Source organism: Aulonocara sp. 'chitande type north' Nkhata Bay, linkage group LG3, assembly GCF_057382095.1.
Source record: "Aulonocara sp. 'chitande type north' Nkhata Bay isolate Kocher_YH1m ecotype deep benthic linkage group LG3, A_spYH_male_GT1.1, whole genome shotgun sequence".
NCBI classification, from domain to species: Eukaryota; Metazoa; Chordata; class Actinopteri; order Cichliformes; family Cichlidae; genus Aulonocara; species Aulonocara sp. 'chitande type north' Nkhata Bay.
Window position 1 is genome coordinate 709,151 of NC_141346.1, and position 23,308 is coordinate 732,458.

The 23,308-nt window shown below is 52.2% G+C and overlaps 28 non-coding genes across 28 annotated transcripts; all 28 read right to left on the minus strand.

Moving 5' to 3' along the window:
• Positions 1-1,209: 1,209 nt before the first annotated feature.
• On the minus strand, positions 1,210-1,283 carry trnan-guu (transfer RNA asparagine (anticodon GUU)). The gene has a single exon. It is a non-coding gene; the product is annotated as a tRNA-Asn (tRNA).
• A 1,179-nt stretch (positions 1,284-2,462) lies between these two features.
• trnan-guu (transfer RNA asparagine (anticodon GUU)) lies at positions 2,463-2,536 on the minus strand. Its single transcript has one exon. It is a non-coding gene; the product is annotated as a tRNA-Asn (tRNA).
• Positions 2,537-4,207: 1,671 nt separating this feature from the next.
• Positions 4,208-4,281, minus strand: trnan-guu (transfer RNA asparagine (anticodon GUU)). Its single transcript has one exon. It is a non-coding gene; the product is annotated as a tRNA-Asn (tRNA).
• A 420-nt stretch (positions 4,282-4,701) lies between these two features.
• trnan-guu (transfer RNA asparagine (anticodon GUU)) lies at positions 4,702-4,775 on the minus strand. Its single transcript has one exon. It is a non-coding gene; the product is annotated as a tRNA-Asn (tRNA).
• A 911-nt stretch (positions 4,776-5,686) lies between these two features.
• Positions 5,687-5,760, minus strand: trnan-guu (transfer RNA asparagine (anticodon GUU)). The gene has a single exon. It is a non-coding gene; the product is annotated as a tRNA-Asn (tRNA).
• Positions 5,761-6,179: 419 nt separating this feature from the next.
• On the minus strand, positions 6,180-6,253 carry trnan-guu (transfer RNA asparagine (anticodon GUU)). Its single transcript has one exon. It is a non-coding gene; the product is annotated as a tRNA-Asn (tRNA).
• Positions 6,254-6,672: 419 nt separating this feature from the next.
• trnak-cuu (transfer RNA lysine (anticodon CUU)) lies at positions 6,673-6,746 on the minus strand. Its single transcript has one exon. It is a non-coding gene; the product is annotated as a tRNA-Lys (tRNA).
• Positions 6,747-7,204: 458 nt separating this feature from the next.
• trnan-guu (transfer RNA asparagine (anticodon GUU)) lies at positions 7,205-7,278 on the minus strand. Its single transcript has one exon. It is a non-coding gene; the product is annotated as a tRNA-Asn (tRNA).
• Positions 7,279-7,697: 419 nt separating this feature from the next.
• trnan-guu (transfer RNA asparagine (anticodon GUU)) lies at positions 7,698-7,771 on the minus strand. The gene has a single exon. It is a non-coding gene; the product is annotated as a tRNA-Asn (tRNA).
• A 1,180-nt stretch (positions 7,772-8,951) lies between these two features.
• On the minus strand, positions 8,952-9,025 carry trnan-guu (transfer RNA asparagine (anticodon GUU)). The gene has a single exon. It is a non-coding gene; the product is annotated as a tRNA-Asn (tRNA).
• A 419-nt stretch (positions 9,026-9,444) lies between these two features.
• Positions 9,445-9,518, minus strand: trnan-guu (transfer RNA asparagine (anticodon GUU)). The gene has a single exon. It is a non-coding gene; the product is annotated as a tRNA-Asn (tRNA).
• Positions 9,519-9,937: 419 nt separating this feature from the next.
• trnak-cuu (transfer RNA lysine (anticodon CUU)) lies at positions 9,938-10,011 on the minus strand. Its single transcript has one exon. It is a non-coding gene; the product is annotated as a tRNA-Lys (tRNA).
• A 1,444-nt stretch (positions 10,012-11,455) lies between these two features.
• Positions 11,456-11,529, minus strand: trnan-guu (transfer RNA asparagine (anticodon GUU)). The gene has a single exon. It is a non-coding gene; the product is annotated as a tRNA-Asn (tRNA).
• Positions 11,530-11,948: 419 nt separating this feature from the next.
• Positions 11,949-12,022, minus strand: trnak-cuu (transfer RNA lysine (anticodon CUU)). Its single transcript has one exon. It is a non-coding gene; the product is annotated as a tRNA-Lys (tRNA).
• A 458-nt stretch (positions 12,023-12,480) lies between these two features.
• On the minus strand, positions 12,481-12,554 carry trnan-guu (transfer RNA asparagine (anticodon GUU)). The gene has a single exon. It is a non-coding gene; the product is annotated as a tRNA-Asn (tRNA).
• Positions 12,555-12,973: 419 nt separating this feature from the next.
• Positions 12,974-13,047, minus strand: trnan-guu (transfer RNA asparagine (anticodon GUU)). The gene has a single exon. It is a non-coding gene; the product is annotated as a tRNA-Asn (tRNA).
• A 1,180-nt stretch (positions 13,048-14,227) lies between these two features.
• On the minus strand, positions 14,228-14,301 carry trnan-guu (transfer RNA asparagine (anticodon GUU)). The gene has a single exon. It is a non-coding gene; the product is annotated as a tRNA-Asn (tRNA).
• Positions 14,302-14,720: 419 nt separating this feature from the next.
• On the minus strand, positions 14,721-14,794 carry trnan-guu (transfer RNA asparagine (anticodon GUU)). The gene has a single exon. It is a non-coding gene; the product is annotated as a tRNA-Asn (tRNA).
• A 419-nt stretch (positions 14,795-15,213) lies between these two features.
• Positions 15,214-15,287, minus strand: trnak-cuu (transfer RNA lysine (anticodon CUU)). Its single transcript has one exon. It is a non-coding gene; the product is annotated as a tRNA-Lys (tRNA).
• A 1,709-nt stretch (positions 15,288-16,996) lies between these two features.
• trnan-guu (transfer RNA asparagine (anticodon GUU)) lies at positions 16,997-17,070 on the minus strand. Its single transcript has one exon. It is a non-coding gene; the product is annotated as a tRNA-Asn (tRNA).
• Positions 17,071-17,488: 418 nt separating this feature from the next.
• trnan-guu (transfer RNA asparagine (anticodon GUU)) lies at positions 17,489-17,562 on the minus strand. Its single transcript has one exon. It is a non-coding gene; the product is annotated as a tRNA-Asn (tRNA).
• Positions 17,563-18,966: 1,404 nt separating this feature from the next.
• On the minus strand, positions 18,967-19,040 carry trnan-guu (transfer RNA asparagine (anticodon GUU)). Its single transcript has one exon. It is a non-coding gene; the product is annotated as a tRNA-Asn (tRNA).
• Positions 19,041-19,459: 419 nt separating this feature from the next.
• trnan-guu (transfer RNA asparagine (anticodon GUU)) lies at positions 19,460-19,533 on the minus strand. Its single transcript has one exon. It is a non-coding gene; the product is annotated as a tRNA-Asn (tRNA).
• A 419-nt stretch (positions 19,534-19,952) lies between these two features.
• trnak-cuu (transfer RNA lysine (anticodon CUU)) lies at positions 19,953-20,026 on the minus strand. The gene has a single exon. It is a non-coding gene; the product is annotated as a tRNA-Lys (tRNA).
• A 458-nt stretch (positions 20,027-20,484) lies between these two features.
• On the minus strand, positions 20,485-20,558 carry trnan-guu (transfer RNA asparagine (anticodon GUU)). Its single transcript has one exon. It is a non-coding gene; the product is annotated as a tRNA-Asn (tRNA).
• A 418-nt stretch (positions 20,559-20,976) lies between these two features.
• trnan-guu (transfer RNA asparagine (anticodon GUU)) lies at positions 20,977-21,050 on the minus strand. The gene has a single exon. It is a non-coding gene; the product is annotated as a tRNA-Asn (tRNA).
• Positions 21,051-22,498: 1,448 nt separating this feature from the next.
• trnan-guu (transfer RNA asparagine (anticodon GUU)) lies at positions 22,499-22,572 on the minus strand. The gene has a single exon. It is a non-coding gene; the product is annotated as a tRNA-Asn (tRNA).
• Positions 22,573-22,991: 419 nt separating this feature from the next.
• On the minus strand, positions 22,992-23,065 carry trnan-guu (transfer RNA asparagine (anticodon GUU)). The gene has a single exon. It is a non-coding gene; the product is annotated as a tRNA-Asn (tRNA).
• Positions 23,066-23,308: the final 243 nt, after the last annotated feature.

The window sequence follows — 23,308 nt, forward strand, 5'->3', positions numbered from 1 at the left end:
AACGCGCTAACCGATTGCGCCACAGAGACTGACAAAGCGCAAAGCACGGGTGTCGAGACACAACGGGGGCTGGGTGGCGGTGTTCTGGTGTTTTTGGTTCTAGGGAAAACGATTGTGCCACAGAGACTGAGGAAACCCAAGCAGGGGTTCGAGAGTGTACGGAGGGGTTGGGTGGAAGTTTTCTGGTACTTCCTCTCTATACAGTAGCCCTGATTGTTTAAAAACTGTAACTGGTAGGTCATGAAGTTGGCAATCAGTATGCAGTTGCGGACGGACAACCACCACCCCAAAGAAGCATGTCACCCTCGATAAAACATTTGGCTGGGTTCATCAAACGACCACGTCCAGCATACAGACTATTGTGAAACACTACCATTGCATTGTGAGGAAGCAGCTGCGCTGGACTTTGGTGCCACGTTCTGCATTGCCTGGCAAGAATAGTTATGGCGTCCCCGGGTGGGCTCGAACCACCAACTTTTTGGTTAACAGCCGAACGCGCTAACCGATTGCGCCACAGAGACTGAGAACGGGTGACCCACAGGTGTCGAGACAGAACGGGGGCTGGGTGGCGGTGTTCTGGTGTTTTTGGTTCTGGGGTAAACGACCACGTCCAGCATTCAGACTGTTGTGAAACAATAACATTGCATTGTGAGGCAGCAGTTGCGCTGGACTTTTGCGCCACGTTCTGCATTACCTGCCAAGAACAGCGATATCGTCCCTGGGTGAGCTCGAACCACCATCCTTTCGGTTAAAACAGCCGTACGCGCTACCCGATTGCGCCTCAGAGAATGACAAAGGGCGACCCACAGGTGTCGAGACAGAACGGGGGGCTGGGTGGCGGTGTTCTGGTGTTTTTGGTTCTGGGGAAAACGATTGTGCCACAGAGACTGAGGAAACCCAAGCAAGGGGGTCGAGAGTGTACGGAGGGGTTGAGTGGAGGTTTTCTGGTACTTCCTCTCCATATGGTAGCCCTGATTGTTTAAAACATGTGACTTGTAGGTTATGAAGTTGGCAGTCAGTTTGCAGTTGCGGAAGAACCACCAACACCCCAAAGAAGGATATCACCCTCGATAAAACATTTGGCTGGGTTCATCAAAGGACCACGTCCAGCATACAGACTATTGCGAAACACTACCATTGTATTGTGAGGAAGCAGCTGCGCTGGACTTTGGTGCCACGTTCTGCATTGCCTGGCAAGAATAGTTACAGCGTCCCCGGGTGGGCTCGAACCACCAACCTTTCGGTTAACAGCCGAACGCGCTAACCGATTGCGCCACAGAGACTGACAAAGCGCAAAGCACGGGTGTCGAGACACAACGGGGGCTGGGTGGCGGTGTTCTGGTGTTTTTGGTTCTGGGGAAAACAATTGTGCCACAGAGACTGAGGAAACCCAAGCAGGGGGTCGAGAGTGTATGGAGGGGTTGGGTGGAAGTTTTCTGGTACTTCCTCTCTATACAGTAGCCCTGATTGTTTAAAAACTGTAACTGGTAGGTCATGAAGTTGGCAATCAGTATGCAGTTGCGGACGGACAACCACCACCCCAAAGAAGCATGTCACCCTCGATAAAACATTTGGCTGGGTTCATCAAACGACCACGTCCAGCATACAGACTATTGTGAAACACTACCATTGCATTGTGAGGAAGCAGCTGCGCTGGACTTTGGTGCCACGTTCTGCATTGCCTGGCAAGAATAGTTATGGCGTCCCCGGGTGGGCTCGAACCACCAACTTTTCGGTTAACAGCCGAACGCGCTAACCGATTGCGCCACAGAGACTGAGAACGGGTGACCCACAGGTGTCGAGACAGAACGGGGGCTGGGTGGCGGTGTTCTGGTGTTTTTGGTTCTGGGGTAAACGACCACGTCCAGCATTCAGACTGTTGTGAAACAATAACATTGCATTGTGAGGCAGCAGTTGCGCTGGACTTTTGCGCCACGTTCTGCATTACCTGCCAAGAACAGCGATATCGTCCCTGGGTGAGCTCGAACCACCATCCTTTCGGTTAAAACAGCCGTACGCGCTACCCGATTGCGCCTCAGAGAATGACAAAGGGCGACCCACAGGTGTCGAGACAGAACGGGGGCTGGGTGGCGGTGTTCTGGTGTTTTTGGTTCTGGGGAAAACGATTGTGCCACAGAGACTGAGGAAACCCAAGCAAGGGGGTCGAGAGTGTACGGAGGGGTTGAGTGGAGGTTTTCTGGTACTTCCTCTCCATATGGTAGCCCTGATTGTTTAAAACATGTGACTTGTAGGTTATGAAGTTGGCAGTCAGTTTGCAGTTGCGGAAGAACCACCAACACCCCAAAGAAGGATATCACCCTCGATAAAACATTTGGCTGGGTTCATCAAAGGACCACGTCCAGCATACAGACTATTGCGAAACACTACCATTGCATTGTGAGGAAGCAGCTGCGCTGGACTTTGGTGCCACGTTCTGCATTGCCTGGCAAGAATAGTTACAGCGTCCCTGGGTGGGCTCGAACCACCAACCTTTCGGTTAACAGCCGAACGCGCTAACCGATTGCGCCACAGAGACTGACAAAGCGCAAAGCACGGGTGTCGAGACACAACGGGGGTTGGGTGGCGGTGTTCTGGTGTTTTTGGTTCTAGGGAAAACGATTGTGCCACAGAGACTGAGGAAACCCAAGCAGGGGTTCGAGAGTGTACGGAGGGGTTGGGTGGAAGTTTTCTGGTACTTCCTCTCTATACAGTAGCCCTGATTGTTTAAAAACTGTAACTGGTAGGTCATGAAGTTGGCAATCAGTATGCAGTTGCGGACGGACAACCACCACCCCAAAGAAGCATGTCACCCTCGATAAAACATTTGGCTGGGTTCATCAAACGACCACGTCCAGCATACAGACTATTGTGAAACACTACCATTGCATTGTGAGGAAGCAGCTGCGCTGGACTTTGGTGCCACGTTCTGCATTGCCTGGCAAGAATAGTTATGGCGTCCCCGGGTGGGCTCGAACCACCAACTTTTCGGTTAACAGCCGAACGCGCTAACCGATTGCGCCACAGAGACTGAGAACGGGTGACCCACAGGTGTCGAGACAGAACGGGGGCTGGGTGGCGGTGTTCTGGTGTTTTTGGTTCTGGGGTAAACGACCACGTCCAGCATTCAGACTGTTGTGAAACAATAACATTGCATTGTGAGGCAGCAGTTGCGCTGGACTTTTGCGCCACGTTCTGCATTACCTGCCAAGAACAGCGATATCGTCCCTGGGTGAGCTCGAACCACCATCCTTTCGGTTAAAACAGCCGTACGCGCTACCCGATTGCGCCTCAGAGAATGACAAAGGGCGACCCACAGGTGTCGAGACAGAACGGGGGCTGGGTGGCGGTGTTCTGGTGTTTTTGGTTCTGGGGAAAACGATTGTGCCACAGAGACTGAGGAAACCCAAGCAAGGGGTCGAGAGTGTACGGAGGGGTTGAGTGGAGGTTTTCTGGTACTTCCTCTCCATATGGTAGCCCTGATTGTTTAAAACATGTGACTTGTAGGTTATGAAGTTGGCAGTCAGTTTGCAGTTGCGGAAGAACCACCAACACCCCAAAGAAGGATATCACCCTCGATAAAACATTTGGCTGGGTTCATCAAAGGACCACGTCCAGCATACAGACTATTGCGAAACACTACCATTGCATTGTGAGGAAGCAGCTGCGCTGGACTTTGGTGCCACGTTCTGCATTGCCTGGCAAGAATAGTTACAGCGTCCCCGGGTGGGCTCGAACCACCAAACTTTCGGTTAACAGCCGAACGCGCTAACCGATTGCGCCACAGAGACTGACAAAGCGCAAAGCACGGGTGTCGAGACAGAACGGGGGCTGGGTGGCGGTGTTCTGCTGTTTTTGGTTCTGGGGAAAACAATTGTGCCACAGAGACTGAGGAAACCCAAGCAGGGGGTCGAGAGTGTATGGAGGGGTTGGGTGGAAGTTTTCTGGTACTTCCTCTCTATACAGTAGCCCTGATTGTTTAAAAACTGTAACTGGTAGGTCATGAAGTTGGCAATCAGTATGCAGTTGCGGACGGACAACCACCACCCCAAAGAAGCATGTCACCCTCGATAAAACATTTGGCTGGGTTCATCAAACGACCACGTCCAGCATACAGACTATTGTGAAACACTACCATTAGCATTGTGAGGAAGGAGCTGCGCTGGACTTTGGTGCCACGTTCTGCATTGCCTGGCAAGAATAGTTATGGCGTCCCCGGGTGGGCTCGAACCACCAACCTTTCGGTTAACAGCCGAACGCGCTAACCGATTGCGCCACAGAGACTGAGAACGGGCGACCCACAGGTGTCGAGACAGAACGGGGGCTGGGTGGCGGTGTTCTGCTGTTTTTGGTTCTGGGGGAAAACGATTGTGCCACAGAGACTGAGGAAACCCAAGCAAGGGGGTCGAGAGTGTACGGAGGGGTTGAGTGGAGGTTTTCTGGTACTTCCTCTCTATACAGTAGCCCTGATTGTTTAAAACATGTGACTTGTAGGTTATGAAGTTGGCAGTCAGTTTGCAGTTGCGGAAGAACCACCAACACCCCAAAGAAGGATATCACCCTCGATAAAACATTTGGCTGGGTTCATCAAACGACCACGTCCAGCATACAGACTATTGTGAAACACTACCATTGCATTGTGAGGAAGCAGCTGCGCTGGACTTTGGTGCCACGTTCTGCATTGCCTGGCAAGAATAGTTACAGCGTCCCTGGGTGGGCTCGAACCACCAACCTTTCGGTTAACAGCCGAACGCGCTAACCGATTGCGCCACAGAGACTGACAAAGCGCAAAGCACGGGTGTCGAGACACAACGGGGGCTGGGTGGCGGTGTTCTGGTGTTTTTGGTTCTAGGGAAAACGATTGTGCCACAGAGACTGAGGAAACCCAAGCAGGGGTTCGAGAGTGTACGGAGGGGTTGGGTGGAAGTTTTCTGGTACTTCCTCTCTATACAGTAGCCCTGATTGTTTAAAAACTGTAACTGGTAGGTCATGAAGTTGGCAATCAGTATGCAGTTGCGGACGGACAACCACCACCCCAAAGAAGCATGTCACCCTCGATAAAACATTTGGCTGGGTTCATCAAACGACCACGTCCAGCATACAGACTATTGTGAAACACTACCATTGCATTGTGAGGAAGCAGCTGCGCTGGACTTTGGTGCCACGTTCTGCATTGCCTGGCAAGAATAGTTATGGCGTCCCCGGGTGGGCTCGAACCACCAACTTTTCGGTTAACAGCCGAACGCGCTAACCGATTGCGCCACAGAGACTGAGAACGGGTGACCCACAGGTGTCGAGACAGAACGGGGGCTGGGTGGCGGTGTTCTGGTGTTTTTGGTTCTGGGGAAAACGATTGTGCCACAGAGACTGAGGAAACCCAAGCAAGGGGGTTGAGAGTGTACGGAGGGGTTGAGTGGAGGTTTTCTGGTACTTCCTCTCCATATGGTAGCCCTGATTGTTTAAAACATGTGACTTGTAGGTTATGAAGTTGGCAGTCAGTTTGCAGTTGCGGAAGAACCACCAACACCCCAAAGAAGGATATCACCCTCGATAAAACATTTGGCTGGGTTCATCAAAGGACCACGTCCAGCATACAGACTATTGCGAAACACTACCATTGCATTGTGAGGAAGCAGCTGCGCTGGACTTTGGTGCCACGTTCTGCATTGCCTGGCAAGAATAGTTACAGCGTCCCTGGGTGGGCTCGAACCACCAACCTTTCGGTTAACAGCCGAACGCGCTAACCGATTGCGCCACAGAGACTGACAAAGCGCAAAGCACGGGTGTTGAGACAGAATGGGGGCTGGGTGGCGGTGTTCTGGTGTTTTTGGTTCTAGGGAAAACGATTGTGCCACAGAGACTGAGGAAACCCAAGCAGGGGTTCGAGAGTGTACGGAGGGGTTGGGTGGAAGTTTTCTGGTACTTCCTCTCTATACAGTAGCCCTGATTGTTTAAAAACTGTAACTGGTAGGTCATGAAGTTGGCAATCAGTATGCAGTTGCGGACGGACAACCACCACCCCAAAGAAGCATGTCACCCTCGATAAAACATTTGGCTGGGTTCATCAAACGACCACGTCCAGCATACAGACTATTGTGAAACACTACCATTAGCATTGTGAGGAAGGAGCTGCGCTGGACTTTGGTGCCACGTTCTGCATTGCCTGGCAAGGATAGTTATGGCGTCCCCGGGTGGGCTCGAACCACCAACCTTTCGGTTAACAGCCGAACGCGCTAACCGATTGCGCCACAGAGACTGAGAACGGGTGACCCACAGGTGTCGAGACAGAACGGGGGCTGGGTGGCGGTGTTCTGCTGTTTTTGGTTCTGGGGAAAACAATTGTGCCACAGAGACTGAGGAAACCCAAGCAAGGGGGTCGAGAGTGTACGGAGGGGTTGAGTGGAGGTTTTCTGGTACTTCCTCTCTATACAGTAGCCCTGATTGTTTAAAACATGTGACTTGTAGGTTATGAAGTTGGCAGTCAGTTTGCAGTTGCGGAAGAACCACCAACACCCCAAAGAAGGATATCACCCTCGATAAAACATTTGGCTGGGTTCATCAAACGACCACGTCCAGCATACAGACTATTGTGAAACACTACCATTGCATTGTGAGGAAGCAGCTGCGCTGGACTTTGGTGCCACGTTCTGCATTGACTGGCAAGAATAGTTATGGCGTCCCTGGGTGGGCTCGAACCACCAACCTTTCGGTTAAGAGCCGAACACGCTAACCGATTGCGCCACAGAGACTGAGAAAGGGCGACCCACAGGTGTCGAGACAGAACGGGGGCTGGGTGGCGGCGTTCTGGTGTTTTTGGTTCTGGGGTAAACGACCACGTCCAGCATTCAGACTGTTGTGAAACACTACCATTGCATTGTGAGGAAGCAGCCGCGCTGGACTTTGGTGCCACGTTCTGCATTACCTGGCAAGAATAGTTATAGCGTCCCCGGGTGGGCTCGAACCACCAACCTTTCGGTTAACAGCCGAACACGCTAACCGATTGCGCCACAGAGACTGAGAAAGGGCGACCCACAGGTGTCGAGACAGAACGGGGGCTGGGTGGCGGTGTTCTGGTGTTTTTGGTTCTGGGGTAAACGACCACGTCCAGCATTCAGACTGTTGTGAAACAATACCATTGCATTGTGAGGCAGCAGTTGCGCTGGACTTTTGCGCCACGTTCTGCATTACCTGCCAAGAATAGTTATAGCGTCCCTGGGTGGGCTCGAACCACCAACCTTTCGGTTAACAGCCGAACGCGCTAACCGATTGCGCCACAGAGACTGACAAAGCGCAAAGCACGGGTGTCGAGACACAACGGGGGCTGGGTGGCGGTGTTCTGCTGTTTTTGGTTCTGGGGAAAACGATTGTGCCACAGAGACTGAGGAAACCCAAGCAGGGGGTCGAGAGTGTACGGAGGGGTTGGGTGGAAGTTTTCTGGTACTTCCTCTCTATACAGTAGCCCTGATTGTTTTAAAAACTGTAACTGGTAGGTCATGAAGTTGGCAATCAGTATGCAGTTGCGGACGGACAACCACCACCCCAAAGAAGCATGTCACCCTCGATAAAACATTTGGCTGGGTTCATCAAACGACCACGTCCAGCATACAGACTATTGTGAAACACTACCATTGCATTGTGAGGAAGCAGCTGCGCTGGACTTTGGTGCCACGTTCTGCATTGCCTGGCAAGAATAGTTATGGCGTCCCCGGGTGGGCTCGAACCACCAACCTTTCGGTTAACAGCCGAACGCGCTAACCGATTGCGCCACAGAGACTGAGAAAGGGCGACCCACAGGTGTCGAGACAGAACGGGGGCTGGGTGGCGGTGTTCTGGTGTTTTTGGTTCTGGGGTAAACGACCACGTCAAGCATTCAGACTGTTGTGAAACAATAACATTGCATTGTGAGGCAGCAGTTGCGCTGGACTTTTGCGCCATGTTCTGCATTACCTGCCAAGAACAGCGATATCGTCCCTGGGTGAGCTCGAACCACCATCCTTTCGGTTAAAACAGCCGTACGCGCTACCCGATTGCGCCTCAGAGAATGACATAGGGCGACCCACAGGTGTCGAGACAGAACGGGGGCTGGGTGGCGGTGTTCTGGTGTTTTTGGTTCTGGGGAAAACGATTGTGCCACAGAGACTGAGGAAACCCAAGCAAGGGGGTCGAGAGTGTACGGAGGGGTTGAGTGGAGGTTTTCTGGTACTTCCTCTCCATATGGTAGCCCTGATTGTTTAAAACATGTGACTTGTAGGTTATGAAGTTGGCAGTCAGTTTGCAGTTGCGGAAGAACCACCAACACCCCAAAGAAGGATATCACCCTCGATAAAACATTTGGCTGGGTTCATCAAACGACCACGTCCAGCATACAGACTATTGTGAAACACTAACATTGCATTGTGAGGAAGCAGCTGCGCTGGACTTTGGTGCCACGTTCTGCATTGCCTGGCAAGAATAGTTATGGCGTCCCCGGGTGGGCTCGAACCACCAACTTTTCGGTTAACAGCCGAACGCGCTAACCGATTGCGCCACAGAGACTGAGAACGGGTGACCCACAGGTGTCGAGACAGAACGGGGGCTGGGTGGCGGTGTTCTGGTGTTTTTGGTTCTGGGGAAAACGATTGTGCCACAGAGACTGAGGAAACCCAAGCAAGGGGGTTGAGAGTGTACGGAGGGGTTGAGTGGAGGTTTTCTGGTACTTCCTCTCCATATGGTAGCCCTGATTGTTTAAAACATGTGACTTGTAGGTTATGAAGTTGGCAGTCAGTTTGCAGTTGCGGAAGAACCACCAACACACCAAAGAAGGATATCACCCTCGATAAAACATTTGGCTGGGTTCATCAAAGGACCACGTCCAGCATACAGACTATTGCGAAACACTACCATTGCATTGTGAGGAAGCAGCTGCGCTGGACTTTGGTGCCACGTTCTGCATTGCGTGGCAAGAATAGTTACAGCGTCCCTGGGTGGGCTCGAACCACCAACCTTTCGGTTAACAGCCGAACGCGCTAACCGATTGCGCCACAGAGACTGACAAAGCGCAAAGCACGGGTGTTGAGACAGAACGGGGGCTGGGTGGCGGTGTTCTGCTGTTTTTGGTTCTGGGGAAAACAATTGTGCCACAGAGACTGAGGAAACCCAAGCAGGGGGTCGAGAGTGTATGGAGGGGTTGGGTGGAAGTTTTCTGGTACTTCCTCTCTATACAGTAGCCCTGATTGTTTAAAAACTGTAACTGGTAGGTCATGAAGTTGGCAATCAGTATGCAGTTGCGGACGGACAACCACCACCCCAAAGAAGCATGTCACCCTCGATAAAACATTTGGCTGGGTTCATCAAACGACCACGTCCAGCATACAGACTATTGTGAAACACTACCATTAGCATTGTGAGGAAGGAGCTGCGCTGGACTTTGGTGCCACGTTCTGCATTGCCTGGCAAGAATAGTTATGGCGTCCCCGGGTGGGCTCGAACCACCAACCTTTCGGTTAACAGCCGAACGCGCTAACCGATTGCGCCACAGAGACTGAGAACGGGTGACCCACAGGTGTCGAGACAGAACGGGGGCTGGGTGGCGGTGTTCTGCTGTTTTTGGTTCTGGGGAAAACAATTGTGCCACAGAGACTGAGGAAACCCAAGCAAGGGGGTCGAGAGTGTACGGAGGGGTTGAGTGGAGGTTTTCTGGTACTTCCTCTCTATACAGTAGCCCTGATTGTTTAAAACATGTGACTTGTAGGTTATGAAGTTGGCAGTCAGTTTGCAGTTGCGGAAGAACCACCAACACCCCAAAGAAGGATATCACCCTCGATAAAACATTTGGCTGGGTTCATCAAACGACCACGTCCAGCATACAGACTATTGTGAAACACTACCATTGCATTGTGAGGAAGCAGCTGCGCTGGACTTTGGTGCCACGTTCTGCATTGCCTGGCAAGAATAGTTATGGCGTCCCTGGGTGGGCTCGAACCACCAACCTTTCGGTTAAGAGCCGAACACGCTAACCGATTGCGCCACAGAGACTGAGAAAGGGCGACCCACAGGTGTCGAGACAGAACGGGGGCTGGGTGGCGGTGTTCTGGTGTTTTTGGTTCTGGGGTAAACGACCACGTCCAGCATTCAGACTGTTGTGAAACACTACCATTGCATTGTGAGGAAGCAGCTGCGCTGGACTTTGGTGCCACGTTCTGCATTACCTGGCAAGAATAGTTATAGCGTCCCCGGGTGGGCTCGAACCACCAACCTTTCGGTTAACAGCCGAACACGCTAACCGATTGCGCCACAGAGACTGACAAAGCGCAAAGCACGGGTGTCGAGACACAACGGGGGCTGGGTGGCGGTGTTCTGGTGTTTTTGGTTCTAGGGAAAACGATTGTGCCACAGAGACTGAGGAAACCCAAGCAGGGGTTCGAGAGTGTACGGAGGGGTTGGGTGGAAGTTTTCTGGTACTTCCTCTCTATACAGTAGCCCTGATTGTTTAAAAACTGTAACTGGTAGGTCATGAAGTTGGCAATCAGTATGCAGTTGCGGACGGACAACCACCACCCCAAAGAAGCATGTCACCCTCGATAAAACATTTGGCTGGGTTCATCAAACGACCAGGTCCAGCATACAGACTATTGTGAAACACTACCATTGCATTGTGAGGAAGCAGCTGCGCTGGACTTTGGTGCCACGTTCTGCATTGCCTGGCAAGAATAGTTATGGCGTCCCCGGGTGGGCTCGAACCACCAACTTTTCGGTTAACAGCCGAACGCGCTAACCGATTGCGCCACAGAGACTGAGAACGGGTGACCCACAGGTGTCGAGACAGAACGGGGGCTGGGTGGCGGTGTTCTGGTGTTTTTGGTTCTGGGGAAAACGATTGTGCCACAGAGACTGAGGAAACCCAAGCAAGGGGGTTGAGAGTGTACGGAGGGGTTGAGTGGAGGTTTTCTGGTACTTCCTCTCCATATGGTAGCCCTGATTGTTTAAAACATGTGACTTGTAGGTTATGAAGTTGGCAGTCAGTTTGCAGTTGCGGAAGAACCACCAACACCCCAAAGAAGGATATCACCCTCGATAAAACATTTGGCTGGGTTCATCAAAGGACCACGTCCAGCATACAGACTATTGCGAAACACTACCATTGCATTGTGAGGAAGCAGCTGCGCTGGACTTTGGTGCCACGTTCTGCATTGCCTGGCAAGAATAGTTACAGCGTCCCTGGGTGGGCTCGAACCACCAACCTTTCGGTTAACACCCGAACGCGCTAACCGATTGCGCCACAGAGACTGAGAAAGGGCGACCCACAGGTGTCGAGACAGAACGGGGGCTGGGTGGCGGTGTTCTGGTGTTTTTGGTTCTGGGGTAAACGACCAGGTCCAGCATTCAGACTATTGTGAAACACTACCATTAGCATTGTGAGGAAGGAGCTGCGCTGGACTTTGGTGCCACGTTCTGCATTGCCTGGCAAGGATAGTTATGGCGTCCCCGGGTGGGCTCGAACCACCAACCTTTCGGTTAACAGCCGAACGCGCTAACCGATTGCGCCACAGAGACTGAGAACGGGTGACCCACAGGTGTCGAGACAGAACGGGGGCTGGGTGGCGGTGTTCTGCTGTTTTTGGTTCTGGGGAAAACAATTGTGCCACAGAGACTGAGGAAACCCAAGCAAGGGGGTCGAGAGTGTACGGAGGGGTTGAGTGGAGGTTTTCTGGTACTTCCTCTCTATACAGTAGCCCTGATTGTTTAAAACATGTGACTTGTAGGTTATGAAGTTGGCAGTCAGTTTGCAGTTGCGGAAGAACCACCAACACCCCAAAGAAGGATATCACCCTCGATAAAACATTTGGCTGGGTTCATCAAACGACCACGTCCAGCATACAGACTATTGTGAAACACTACCATTGCATTGTGAGGAAGCAGCTGCGCTGGACTTTGGTGCCACGTTCTGCATTGACTGGCAAGAATAGTTATGGCGTCCCTGGGTGGGCTCGAACCACCAACCTTTCGGTTAAGAGCCGAACACGCTAACCGATTGCGCCACAGAGACTGAGAAAGGGCGACCCACAGGTGTCGAGACAGAACGGGGGCTGGGTGGCGGCGTTCTGGTGTTTTTGGTTCTGGGGTAAACGACCACGTCCAGCATTCAGACTGTTGTGAAACACTACCATTGCATTGTGAGGAAGCAGCCGCGCTGGACTTTGGTGCCACGTTCTGCATTACCTGGCAAGAATAGTTATAGCGTCCCCGGGTGGGCTCGAACCACCAACCTTTCGGTTAACAGCCGAACACGCTAACCGATTGCGCCACAGAGACTGAGAAAGGGCGACCCACAGGTGTCGAGACAGAACGGGGGCTGGGTGGCGGTGTTCTGGTGTTTTTGGTTCTGGGGTAAACGACCACGTCCAGCATTCAGACTGTTGTGAAACAATACCATTGCATTGTGAGGCAGCAGTTGCGCTGGACTTTTGCGCCACGTTCTGCATTACCTGCCAAGAATAGTTATAGCGTCCCTGGGTGGGCTCGAACCACCAACCTTTCGGTTAACAGCCGAACGCGCTAACCGATTGCGCCACAGAGACTGACAAAGCGCAAAGCACGGGTGTCGAGACACAACGGGGGCTGGGTGGCGGTGTTCTGCTGTTTTTGGTTCTGGGGGAAAACGATTGTGCCACAGAGACTGAGGAAACCCAAGCAGGGGGTCGAGAGTGTACGGAGGGGTTGGGTGGAAGTTTTCTGGTACTTCCTCTCTATACAGTAGCCCTGATTGTTTAAAAACTGTAACTGGTAGGTCATGAAGTTGGCAATCAGTATGCAGTTGCGGACGGACAACCACCACCCCAAAGAAGCATGTCACCCTCGATAAAACATTTGGCTGGGTTCATCAAACGACCACGTCCAGCATACAGACTATTGTGAAACACTACCATTGCATTGTGAGGAAGCAGCTGCGCTGGACTTTGGTGCCACGTTCTGCATTGCCTGGCAAGAATAGTTATGGCGTCCCCGGGTGGGCTCGAACCACCAACCTTTCGGTTAACAGCCGAACGCGCTAACCGATTGCGCCACAGAGACTGAGAAAGGGCGACCCACAGGTGTCGAGACAGAACGGGGGCTGGGTGGCGGTGTTCTGGTGTTTTTGGTTCTGGGGTAAACGACCACGTCAAGCATTCAGACTGTTGTGAAACAATAACATTGCATTGTGAGGCAGCAGTTGCGCTGGACTTTTGCGCCATGTTCTGCATTACCTGCCAAGAACAGCGATATCGTCCCTGGGTGAGCTCGAACCACCATCCTTTCGGTTAAAACAGCCGTACGCGCTACCCGATTGCGCCTCAGAGAATGACATAGGGCGACCCACAGGTGTCGAGACAGAACGGGGGCTGGGTGGCGGTGTTCTGGTGTTTTTGGTTCTGGGGAAAACGATTGTGCCACAGAGACTGAGGAAACCCAAGCAAGGGGGTCGAGAGTGTACGGAGGGGTTGAGTGGAGGTTTTCTGGTACTTCCTCTCCATATGGTAGCCCTGATTGTTTAAAACATGTGACTTGTAGGTTATGAAGTTGGCAGTCAGTTTGCAGTTGCGGAAGAACCACCAACACCCCAAAGAAGGATATCACCCTCGATAAAACATTTGGCTGGGTTCATCAAACGACCACGTCCAGCATACAGACTATTGTGAAACACTAACATTGCATTGTGAGGAAGCAGCTGCGCTGGACTTTGGTGCCACGTTCTGCATTGCCTGGCAAGAATAGTTATGGCGTCCCCGGGTGGGCTCGAACCACCAACTTTTCGGTTAACAGCCGAACGCGCTAACCGATTGCGCCACAGAGACTGAGAACGGGTGACCCACAGGTGTCGAGACAGAACGGGGGCTGGGTGGCGGTGTTCTGGTGTTTTTGGTTCTGGGGAAAACGATTGTGCCACAGAGACTGAGGAAACCCAAGCAAGGGGGTTGAGAGTGTACGGAGGGGTTGAGTGGAGGTTTTCTGGTACTTCCTCTCCATATGGTAGCCCTGATTGTTTAAAACATGTGACTTGTAGGTTATGAAGTTGGCAGTCAGTTTGCAGTTGCGGAAGAACCACCAACACACCAAAGAAGGATATCACCCTCGATAAAACATTTGGCTGGGTTCATCAAAGGACCACGTCCAGCATACAGACTATTGCGAAACACTACCATTGCATTGTGAGGAAGCAGCTGCGCTGGACTTTGGTGCCACGTTCTGCATTGCGTGGCAAGAATAGTTACAGCGTCCCTGGGTGGGCTCGAACCACCAACCTTTCGGTTAACAGCCGAACGCGCTAACCGATTGCGCCACAGAGACTGACAAAGCGCAAAGCACGGGTGTTGAGACAGAACGGGGGCTGGGTGGCGGTGTTCTGCTGTTTTTGGTTCTGGGGAAAACAATTGTGCCACAGAGACTGAGGAAACCCAAGCAGGGGGTCGAGAGTGTATGGAGGGGTTGGGTGGAAGTTTTCTGGTACTTCCTCTCTATACAGTAGCCCTGATTGTTTAAAAACTGTAACTGGTAGGTCATGAAGTTGGCAATCAGTATGCAGTTGCGGACGGACAACCACCACCCCAAAGAAGCATGTCACCCTCGATAAAACATTTGGCTGGGTTCATCAAACGACCACGTCCAGCATACAGACTATTGTGAAACACTACCATTAGCATTGTGAGGAAGGAGCTGCGCTGGACTTTGGTGCCACGTTCTGCATTGCCTGGCAAGAATAGTTATGGCGTCCCCGGGTGGGCTCGAACCACCAACCTTTCGGTTAACAGCCGAACGCGCTAACCGATTGCGCCACAGAGACTGAGAACGGGTGACCCACAGGTGTCGAGACAGAACGGGGGCTGGGTGGCGGTGTTCTGCTGTTTTTGGTTCTGGGGAAAACAATTGTGCCACAGAGACTGAGGAAACCCAAGCAAGGGGGTCGAGAGTGTACGGAGGGGTTGAGTGGAGGTTTTCTGGTACTTCCTCTCTATACAGTAGCCCTGATTGTTTAAAACATGTGACTTGTAGGTTATGAAGTTGGCAGTCAGTTTGCAGTTGCGGAAGAACCACCAACACCCCAAAGAAGGATATCACCCTCGATAAAACATTTGGCTGGGTTCATCAAACGACCACGTCCAGCATACAGACTATTGTGAAACACTACCATTGCATTGTGAGGAAGCAGCTGCGCTGGACTTTGGTGCCACGTTCTGCATTGCCTGGCAAGAATAGTTATGGCGTCCCTGGGTGGGCTCGAACCACCAACCTTTCGGTTAAGAGCCGAACACGCTAACCGATTGCGCCACAGAGACTGAGAAAGGGCGACCCACAGGTGTCGAGACAGAACGGGGGCTGGGTGGCGGTGTTCTGGTGTTTTGGTTCTGGGGTAAACGACCACGTCCAGCATTCAGACTGTTGTGAAACACTACCATTGCATTGTGAGGAAGCAGCTGCGCTGGACTTTGGTGCCACGTTCTGCATTACCTGGCAAGAATAGTTATAGCGTCCCCGGGTGGGCTCGAACCACCAACCTTTCGGTTAACAGCCGAACACGCTAACCGATTGCGCCACAGAGACTGACAAAGCGCAAAGCACGGGTGTCGAGACACAACGGGGGCTGGGTGGCGGTGTTCTGGTGTTTTTGGTTCTAGGGAAAACGATTGTGCCACAGAGACTGAGGAAACCCAAGCAGGGGTTCGAGAGTGTACGGAGGGGTTGGGTGGAAGTTTTCTGGTACTTCCTCTCTATACAGTAGCCCTGATTGTTTAAAAACTGTAACTGGTAGGTCATGAAGTTGGCAATCAGTATGCAGTTGCGGACGGACAACCACCACCCCAAAGAAGCATGTCACCCTCGATAAAACATTTGGCTGGGTTCATCAAACGACCAGGTCCAGCATACAGACTATTGTGAAAACACTACCATTGCATTGTGAGGAAGCAGCTGCGCTGGACTTTGGTGCCACGTTCTGCATTGCCTGGCAAGAATAGTTATGGCGTCCCCGGGTGGGCTCGAACCACCAACTTTTCGGTTAACAGCCGAACGCGCTAACCGATTGCGCCACAGAGACTGAGAACGGGTGACCCACAGGTGTCGAGACAGAACGGGGGCTGGGTGGCGGTGTTCTGGTGTTTTTGGTTCTGGGGAAAACGATTGTGCCACAGAGACTGAGGAAACCCAAGCAAGGGGGTTGAGAGTGTACGGAGGGGTTGAGTGGAGGTTTTCTGGTACTTCCTCTCCATATGGTAGCCCTGATTGTTTAAAACATGTGACTTGTAGGTTATGAAGTTGGCAGTCAGTTTGCAGTTGCGGAAGAACCACCAACACCCCAAAGAAGGATATCACCCTCGATAAAACATTTGGCTGGGTTCATCAAAGGACCACGTCCAGCATACAGACTATTGCGAAACACTACCATTGCATTGTGAGGAAGCAGCTGCGCTGGACTTTGGTGCCACGTTCTGCATTGCCTGGCAAGAATAGTTACAGCGTCCCTGGGTGGGCTCGAACCACCAACCTTTCGGTTAACACCCGAACGCGCTAACCGATTGCGCCACAGAGACTGAGAAAGGGCGACCCACAGGTGTCGAGACAGAACGGGGGCTGGGTGGCGGTGTTCTGGTGTTTTTGGTTCTGGGGTAAACGACCACGTCCAGCATTCAGACTGTTGTGAAACACTACCATTGCATTGTGAGGAAGCAGCTGCGCTGGACTTTGGTGCCACGTTCTGCATTACCTGGCAAGAATAGTTATAGCGTCCCCGGGTGGGCTCGAACCACCAACCTTTCGGTTAACAGCCGAACACGCTAACCGATTGCGCCACAGAGATTGAGAAAGGGCGACCCACAGGTGTCGAGACAGAACGGGGGCTGGGTGGCGGTGTTCTGGTGTTTTTGGTTCTGGGGTAAACGACCACGTCCAGCATTCAGACTGTTGTGAAACAATACCATTGCATTGTGAGGCAGCAGTTGCGCTGGACTTTTGCGCCACGTTCTGCATTGCCTGGCAAGAATAGTTATAGCGTCCCTGGGTGGGCTCGAACCACCAACCTTTCGGTTAACAGCCGAACGCGCTAACCGATTGCGCCACAGAGACTGACAAAGCGCAAAGCACGGGTGTCGAGACAGAACGGGGGCTGGGTGGCGGTGTTCTGCTGTTTTTGGTTCTGGGGAAAACGATTGTGCCACAGAGACTGAGGAAACCCAAGCAGGGGGTTGAGAGTGTACGGAGGGGTTGGGTGGAAGTTTTCTGGTACTTCCTCTCTATACAGTAGCCCTGATTGTTTAAAAACTGTAACTGGTAGGTCATGAAGTTGGCAATCAGTATGCAGTTGCGGACGGACAACCACCACCCCAAAGAAGCATGTCACCCTCGATAAAACATTTGGCTGGGTTCATCAAACGACCACGTCCAGCATACAGACTATTGTGAAACACTACCATTGCATTGTGAGGAAGCAGCTGCGCTGGACTTTGGTGCCACGTTCTGCATTGCCTGGCAAGAATAGTTATGGCGTCCCCGGGTGGGCTCGAACCACCAACCTTTCGGTTAACAGCCGAACGCGCTAACCGATTGCGCCACAGAGACTGAGAACGGGCGACCCACAGGTGTCGAGACAGAACGGGGGCTGGGTGGCGGTGTTCTGCTGTTTTTGGTTCTGGGGAAAACGATTGTGCCACAGAGACTGAGGAAACCCAAGCAAGGGGGTCGAGAGTGTACGGAGGGGTTGAGTGGAGGTTTTCTGGTACTTCCTCTCTATACAGTAGCCCTGATTGTTTAAAACATGTGACTTGTAGGTTATGAAGTTGGCAGTCAGTTTGCAGTTGCGGAAGAACCACCAACACCCCAAAGAAGGATATCACCCTCGATAAAACATTTGGCTGGGTTCATCAAACGACCACGTCCAGCATACAGACTATTGTGAAACACTACCATTGCATTGTGAGGAAGCAGCTGCGCTGGACTTTGGTGCCACGTTCTGCATTGCCTGGCAAGAATAGTTACAGCATCCCTGGGTGGGCTCGAACCACCAACCTTTCGGTTAACAGCCGAACGCGCTAACCGATTGCGCCACAGAGACTGACAAAGCGCAAAGCACGGGTGTCGAGACACAACGGGGGCTGGGTGGCGGTGTTCTGGTGTTTTTGGTTCTAGGGAAAACGATTGTGCCACAGAGACTGAGGAAACCCAAGCAGGGGTTCGAGAGTGTACGGAGGGGTTGGGTGGAAGTTTTCTGGTACTTCCTCTCTATACAGTAGCCCTGATTGTTTAAAAACTGTAACTGGTAGGTCATGAAGTTGGCAATCAGTATGCAGTTGCGGACGGACAACCACCACCCCAAAGAAGCATGTCACCCTCGATAAAACATTTGGCTGGGTTCATCAAACGACCAGGTCCAGCATACAGACTATTGTGAAACACTACCATTGCATTGTGAGGAAGCAGCTGCGCTGGACTTTGGTGCCACGTTCTGCATTGCCTGGCAAGAATAGTTATGGCGTCCCCGGGTGGGCTCGAACCACCAACTTTTCGGTTAACAGCCGAACGCGCTAACCGATTGCGCCACAGAGACTGAGAACGGGTGACCCACAGGTGTCGAGACAGAACGGGGGCTGGGTGGCGGTGTTCTGGTGTTTTTGGTTCTGGGGAAAACGATTGTGCCACAGAGACTGAGGAAACCCAAGCAAGGGGGTTGAGAGTGTACGGAGGGGTTGAGTGGAGGTTTTCTGGTACTTCCTCTCCATATGGTAGCCCTGATTGTTTAAAACATGTGACTTGTAGGTTATGAAGTTGGCAGTCAGTTTGCAGTTGCGGAAGAACCACCAACACCCCAAAGAAGGATATCACCCTCGATAAAACATTTGGCTGGGTTCATCAAAGGACCACGTCCAGCATACAGACTATTGCGAAACACTACCATTGCATTGTGAGGAAGCAGCTGCGCTGGACTTTGGTGCCACGTTCTGCATTGCCTGGCAAGAATAGTTACAGCGTCCCTGGGTGGGCTCGAACCACCAACCTTTCGGTTAACAGCCGAACGCGCTAACCGATTGCGCCACAGAGACTGACAAAGCGCAAAGCACGGGTGTTGAGACAGAACGGGGGCTGGGTGGCGGTGTTCTGCTGTTTTTGGTTCTGGGGAAAACAATTGTGCCACAGAGACTGAGGAAACCCAAGCAGGGGGTCGAGAGTGTATGGAGGGGTTGGGTGGAAGTTTTCTGGTACTTCCTCTCTATACAGTAGCCCTGATTGTTTAAAAACTGTAACTGGTAGGTCATGAAGTTGGCAATCAGTATGCAGTTGCGGACGGACAACCACCACCCCAAAGAAGCATGTCACCCTCGATAAAACATTTGGCTGGGTTCATCAAACGACCACGTCCAGCATACAGACTATTGTGAAACACTACCATTAGCATTGTGAGGAAGGAGCTGCGCTGGACTTTGGTGCCACGTTCTGCATTGCCTGGCAAAGATAGTTATGGCGTCCCCGGGTGGGCTCGAACCACCAACCTTTCGGTTAACAGCCGAACGCGCTAACCGATTGCGCCACAGAGACTGAGAACGGGTGACCCACAGGTGTCGAGACAGAACGGGGGCTGGGTGGCGGTGTTCTGCTGTTTTTGGTTCTGGGGAAAACAATTGTGCCACAGAGACTGAGGAAACCCAAGCAAGGGGGTCGAGAGTGTACGGAGGGGTTGAGTGGAGGTTTTCTGGTACTTCCTCTCTATACAGTAGCCCTGATTGTTTAAAACATGTGACTTGTAGGTTATGAAGTTGGCAGTCAGTTTGCAGTTGCGGAAGAACCACCAACACCCCAAAGAAGGATATCACCCTCGATAAAACATTTGGCTGGGTTCATCAAACGACCACGTCCAGCATACAGACTATTGTGAAACACTACCATTGCATTGTGAGGAAGCAGCTGCGCTGGACTTTGGTGCCACGTTCTGCATTGACTGGCAAGAATAGTTATGGCGTCCCTGGGTGGGCTCGAACCACCAACCTTTCGGTTAAGAGCCGAACACGCTAACCGATTGCGCCACAGAGACTGAGAAAGGGCGACCCACAGGTGTCGAGACAGAACGGGGGCTGGGTGGCGGTGTTCTGGTGTTTTTGGTTCTGGGGTAAACGACCACGTCCAGCATTCAGACTGTTGTGAAACACTACCATTGCATTGTGAGGAAGCAGCTGCGCTGGACTTTGGTGCCACGTTCTGCATTACCTGGCAAGAATAGTTATAGCGTCCCCGGGTGGGCTCGAACCACCAACCTTTCGGTTAACAGCCGAACACGCTAACCGATTGCGCCACAGAGACTGAGAAAGGGCGACCCACAGGTGTCGAGACAGAACGGGGGCTGGGTGGCGGTGTTCTGGTGTTTTTGGTTCTGGGGTAAACGACCACGTCCAGCATTCAGACTGTTGTGAAACAATACCATTGCATTGTGAGGCAGCAGTTGCGCTGGACTTTTGCGCCACGTTCTGCATTGCCTGGCAAGAATAGTTATAGCGTCCCTGGGTGGGCTCGAACCACCAACCTTTCGGTTAACAGCCGAACGCGCTAACCGATTGCGCCACAGAGACTGACAAAGCGCAAAGCACGGGTGTCGAGACAGAACGGGGGCTGGGTGGCGGTGTTCTGCTGTTTTTGGTTCTGGGGAAAACGATTGTGCCACAGAGACTGAGGAAACCCAAGCAGGGGGTTGAGAGTGTACGGAGGGGTTGGGTGGAAGTTTTCTGGTACTTCCTCTCTATACAGTAGCCCTGATTGTTTAAAAACTGTAACTGGTAGGTCATGAAGTTGGCAATCAGTATGCAGTTGCGGACGGACAACCACCACCCCAAAGAAGCATGTCACCCTCGATAAAACATTTGGCTGGGTTCATCAAACGACCACGTCCAGCATACAGACTATTGTGAAACACTACCATTGCATTGTGAGGAAGCAGCTGCGCTGGACTTTGGTGCCACGTTCTGCATTGCCTGGCAAGAATAGTTATGGCGTCCCCGGGTGGGCTCGAACCACCAACCTTTCGGTTAACAGCCGAACGCGCTAACCGATTGCGCCACAGAGACTGAGAAAGGGCGACCCACAGGTGTCGAGACAGAACGGGGGCTGGGTGGCGGTGTTCTGGTGTTTTTGGTTCTGGGGTAAACGACCACGTCAAGCATTCAGACTGTTGTGAAACAATAACATTGCATTGTGAGGCAGCAGTTGCGCTGGACTTTTGCGCCATGTTCTGCATTACCTGCCAAGAACAGCGATATCGTCCCTGGGTGAGCTCGAACCACCATCCTTTCGGTTAAAACAGCCGTACGCGCTACCCGATTGCGCCTCAGAGAATGACATAGGGCGACCCACAGGTGTCGAGACAGAACGGGGGCTGGGTGGCGGTGTTCTGGTGTTTTTGGTTCTGGGGAAAACGATTGTGCCACAGAGACTGAGGAAACCCAAGCAAGGGGGTCGAGAGTGTACGGAGGGGTTGAGTGGAGGTTTTCTGGTACTTCCTCTCCATATGGTAGCCCTGATTGTTTAAAACATGTGACTTGTAGGTTATGAAGTTGGCAGTCAGTTTGCAGTTGCGGAAGAACCACCAACACCCCAAAGAAGGATATCACCCTCGATAAAACATTTGGCTGGGTTCATCAAACGACCACGTCCAGCATACAGACTATTGTGAAACACTACCATTGCATTGTGAGGAAGCAGCTGCGCTGGACTTTGGTGCCACGTTCTGCATTGCCTGGCAAGAATAGTTATGGCGTCCCCGGGTGGGCTCGAACCACCAACTTTTCGGTTAACAGCCGAACGCGCTAACCGATTGCGCCACAGAGACTGAGAACGGGTGACCCACAGGTGTCGAGACAGAACGGGGGCTGGGTGGCGGTGTTCTGGTGTTTTTGGTTCTGGGGTAAACGACCACGTCCAGCATTCAGACTGTTGTGAAACAATAACATTGCATTGTGAGGCAGCAGTTGCGCTGGACTTTTGCGCCACGTTCTGCATTACCTGCCAAGAACAGCGATATCGTCCCTGGGTGAGCTCGAACCACCATCCTTTCGGTTAAAACAGCCGTACGCGCTACCCGATTGCGCCTCAGAGAATGACAAAGGGCGACCCACAGGTGTCGAGACAGAACGGGGGCTGGGTGGCGGTGTTCTGGTGTTTTTGGTTCTGGGGAAAACGATTGTGCCACAGAGACTGAGGAAACCCAAGCAAGGGGGTCGAGAGTGTACGGAGGGGTTGAGTGGAGGTTTTCTGGTACTTCCTCTCCATATGGTAGCCCTGATTGTTTAAAACATGTGACTTGTAGGTTATGAAGTTGGCAGTCAGTTTGCAGTTGCGGAAGAACCACCAACACCCCAAAGAAGGATATCACCCTCGATAAAACATTTGGCTGGGTTCATCAAAGGACCACGTCCAGCATACAGACTATTGCGAAACACTACCATTGCATTGTGAGGAAGCAGCTGCGCTGGACTTTGGTGCCACGTTCTGCATTGCCTGGCAAGAATAGTTACAGCGTCCCTGGGTGGGCTCGAACCACCAACCTTTCGGTTAACAGCCGAACGCGCTAACCGATTGCGCCACAGAGACTGACAAAGCGCAAAGCACGGGTGTCGAGACAGAACGGGGGCTGGGTGGCGGTGTTCTGCTGTTTTTGGTTCTGGGGAAAACAATTGTGCCACAGAGACTGAGGAAACCCAAGCAGGGGGTCGAGAGTGTATGGAGGGGTTGGGTGGAAGTTTTCTGGTACTTCCTCTCTATACAGTAGCCCTGATTGTTTAAAAACTGTAACTGGTAGGTCATGAAGTTGGCAATCAGTATGCAGTTGCGGACGGACAACCACCACCCCAAAGAAGCATGTCACCCTCGATAAAACATTTGGCTGGGTTCATCAAACGACCACGTCCAGCATACAGACTATTGTGAAACACTACCATTAGCATTGTGAGGAAGGAGCTGCGCTGGACTTTGGTGCCACGTTCTGCATTGCCTGGCAAGAATAGTTATGGCGTCCCCGGGTGGGCTCGAACCACCAACCTTTCGGTTAACAGCCGAACGCGCTAACCGATTGCGCCACAGAGACTGAGAACGGGCGACCCACAGGTGTCGAGACAGAACGGGGGCTGGGTGGCGGTGTTCTGCTGTTTTTGGTTCTGGGGAAAACGATTGTGCCACAGAGACTGAGGAAACCCAAGCAAGGGGGTCGAGAGTGTACGGAGGGGTTGAGTGGAGGTTTTCTGGTACTTCCTCTCTATACAGTAGCCCTGATTGTTTAAAACATGTGACTTGTAGGTTATGAAGTTGGCAGTCAGTTTGCAGTTGCGGA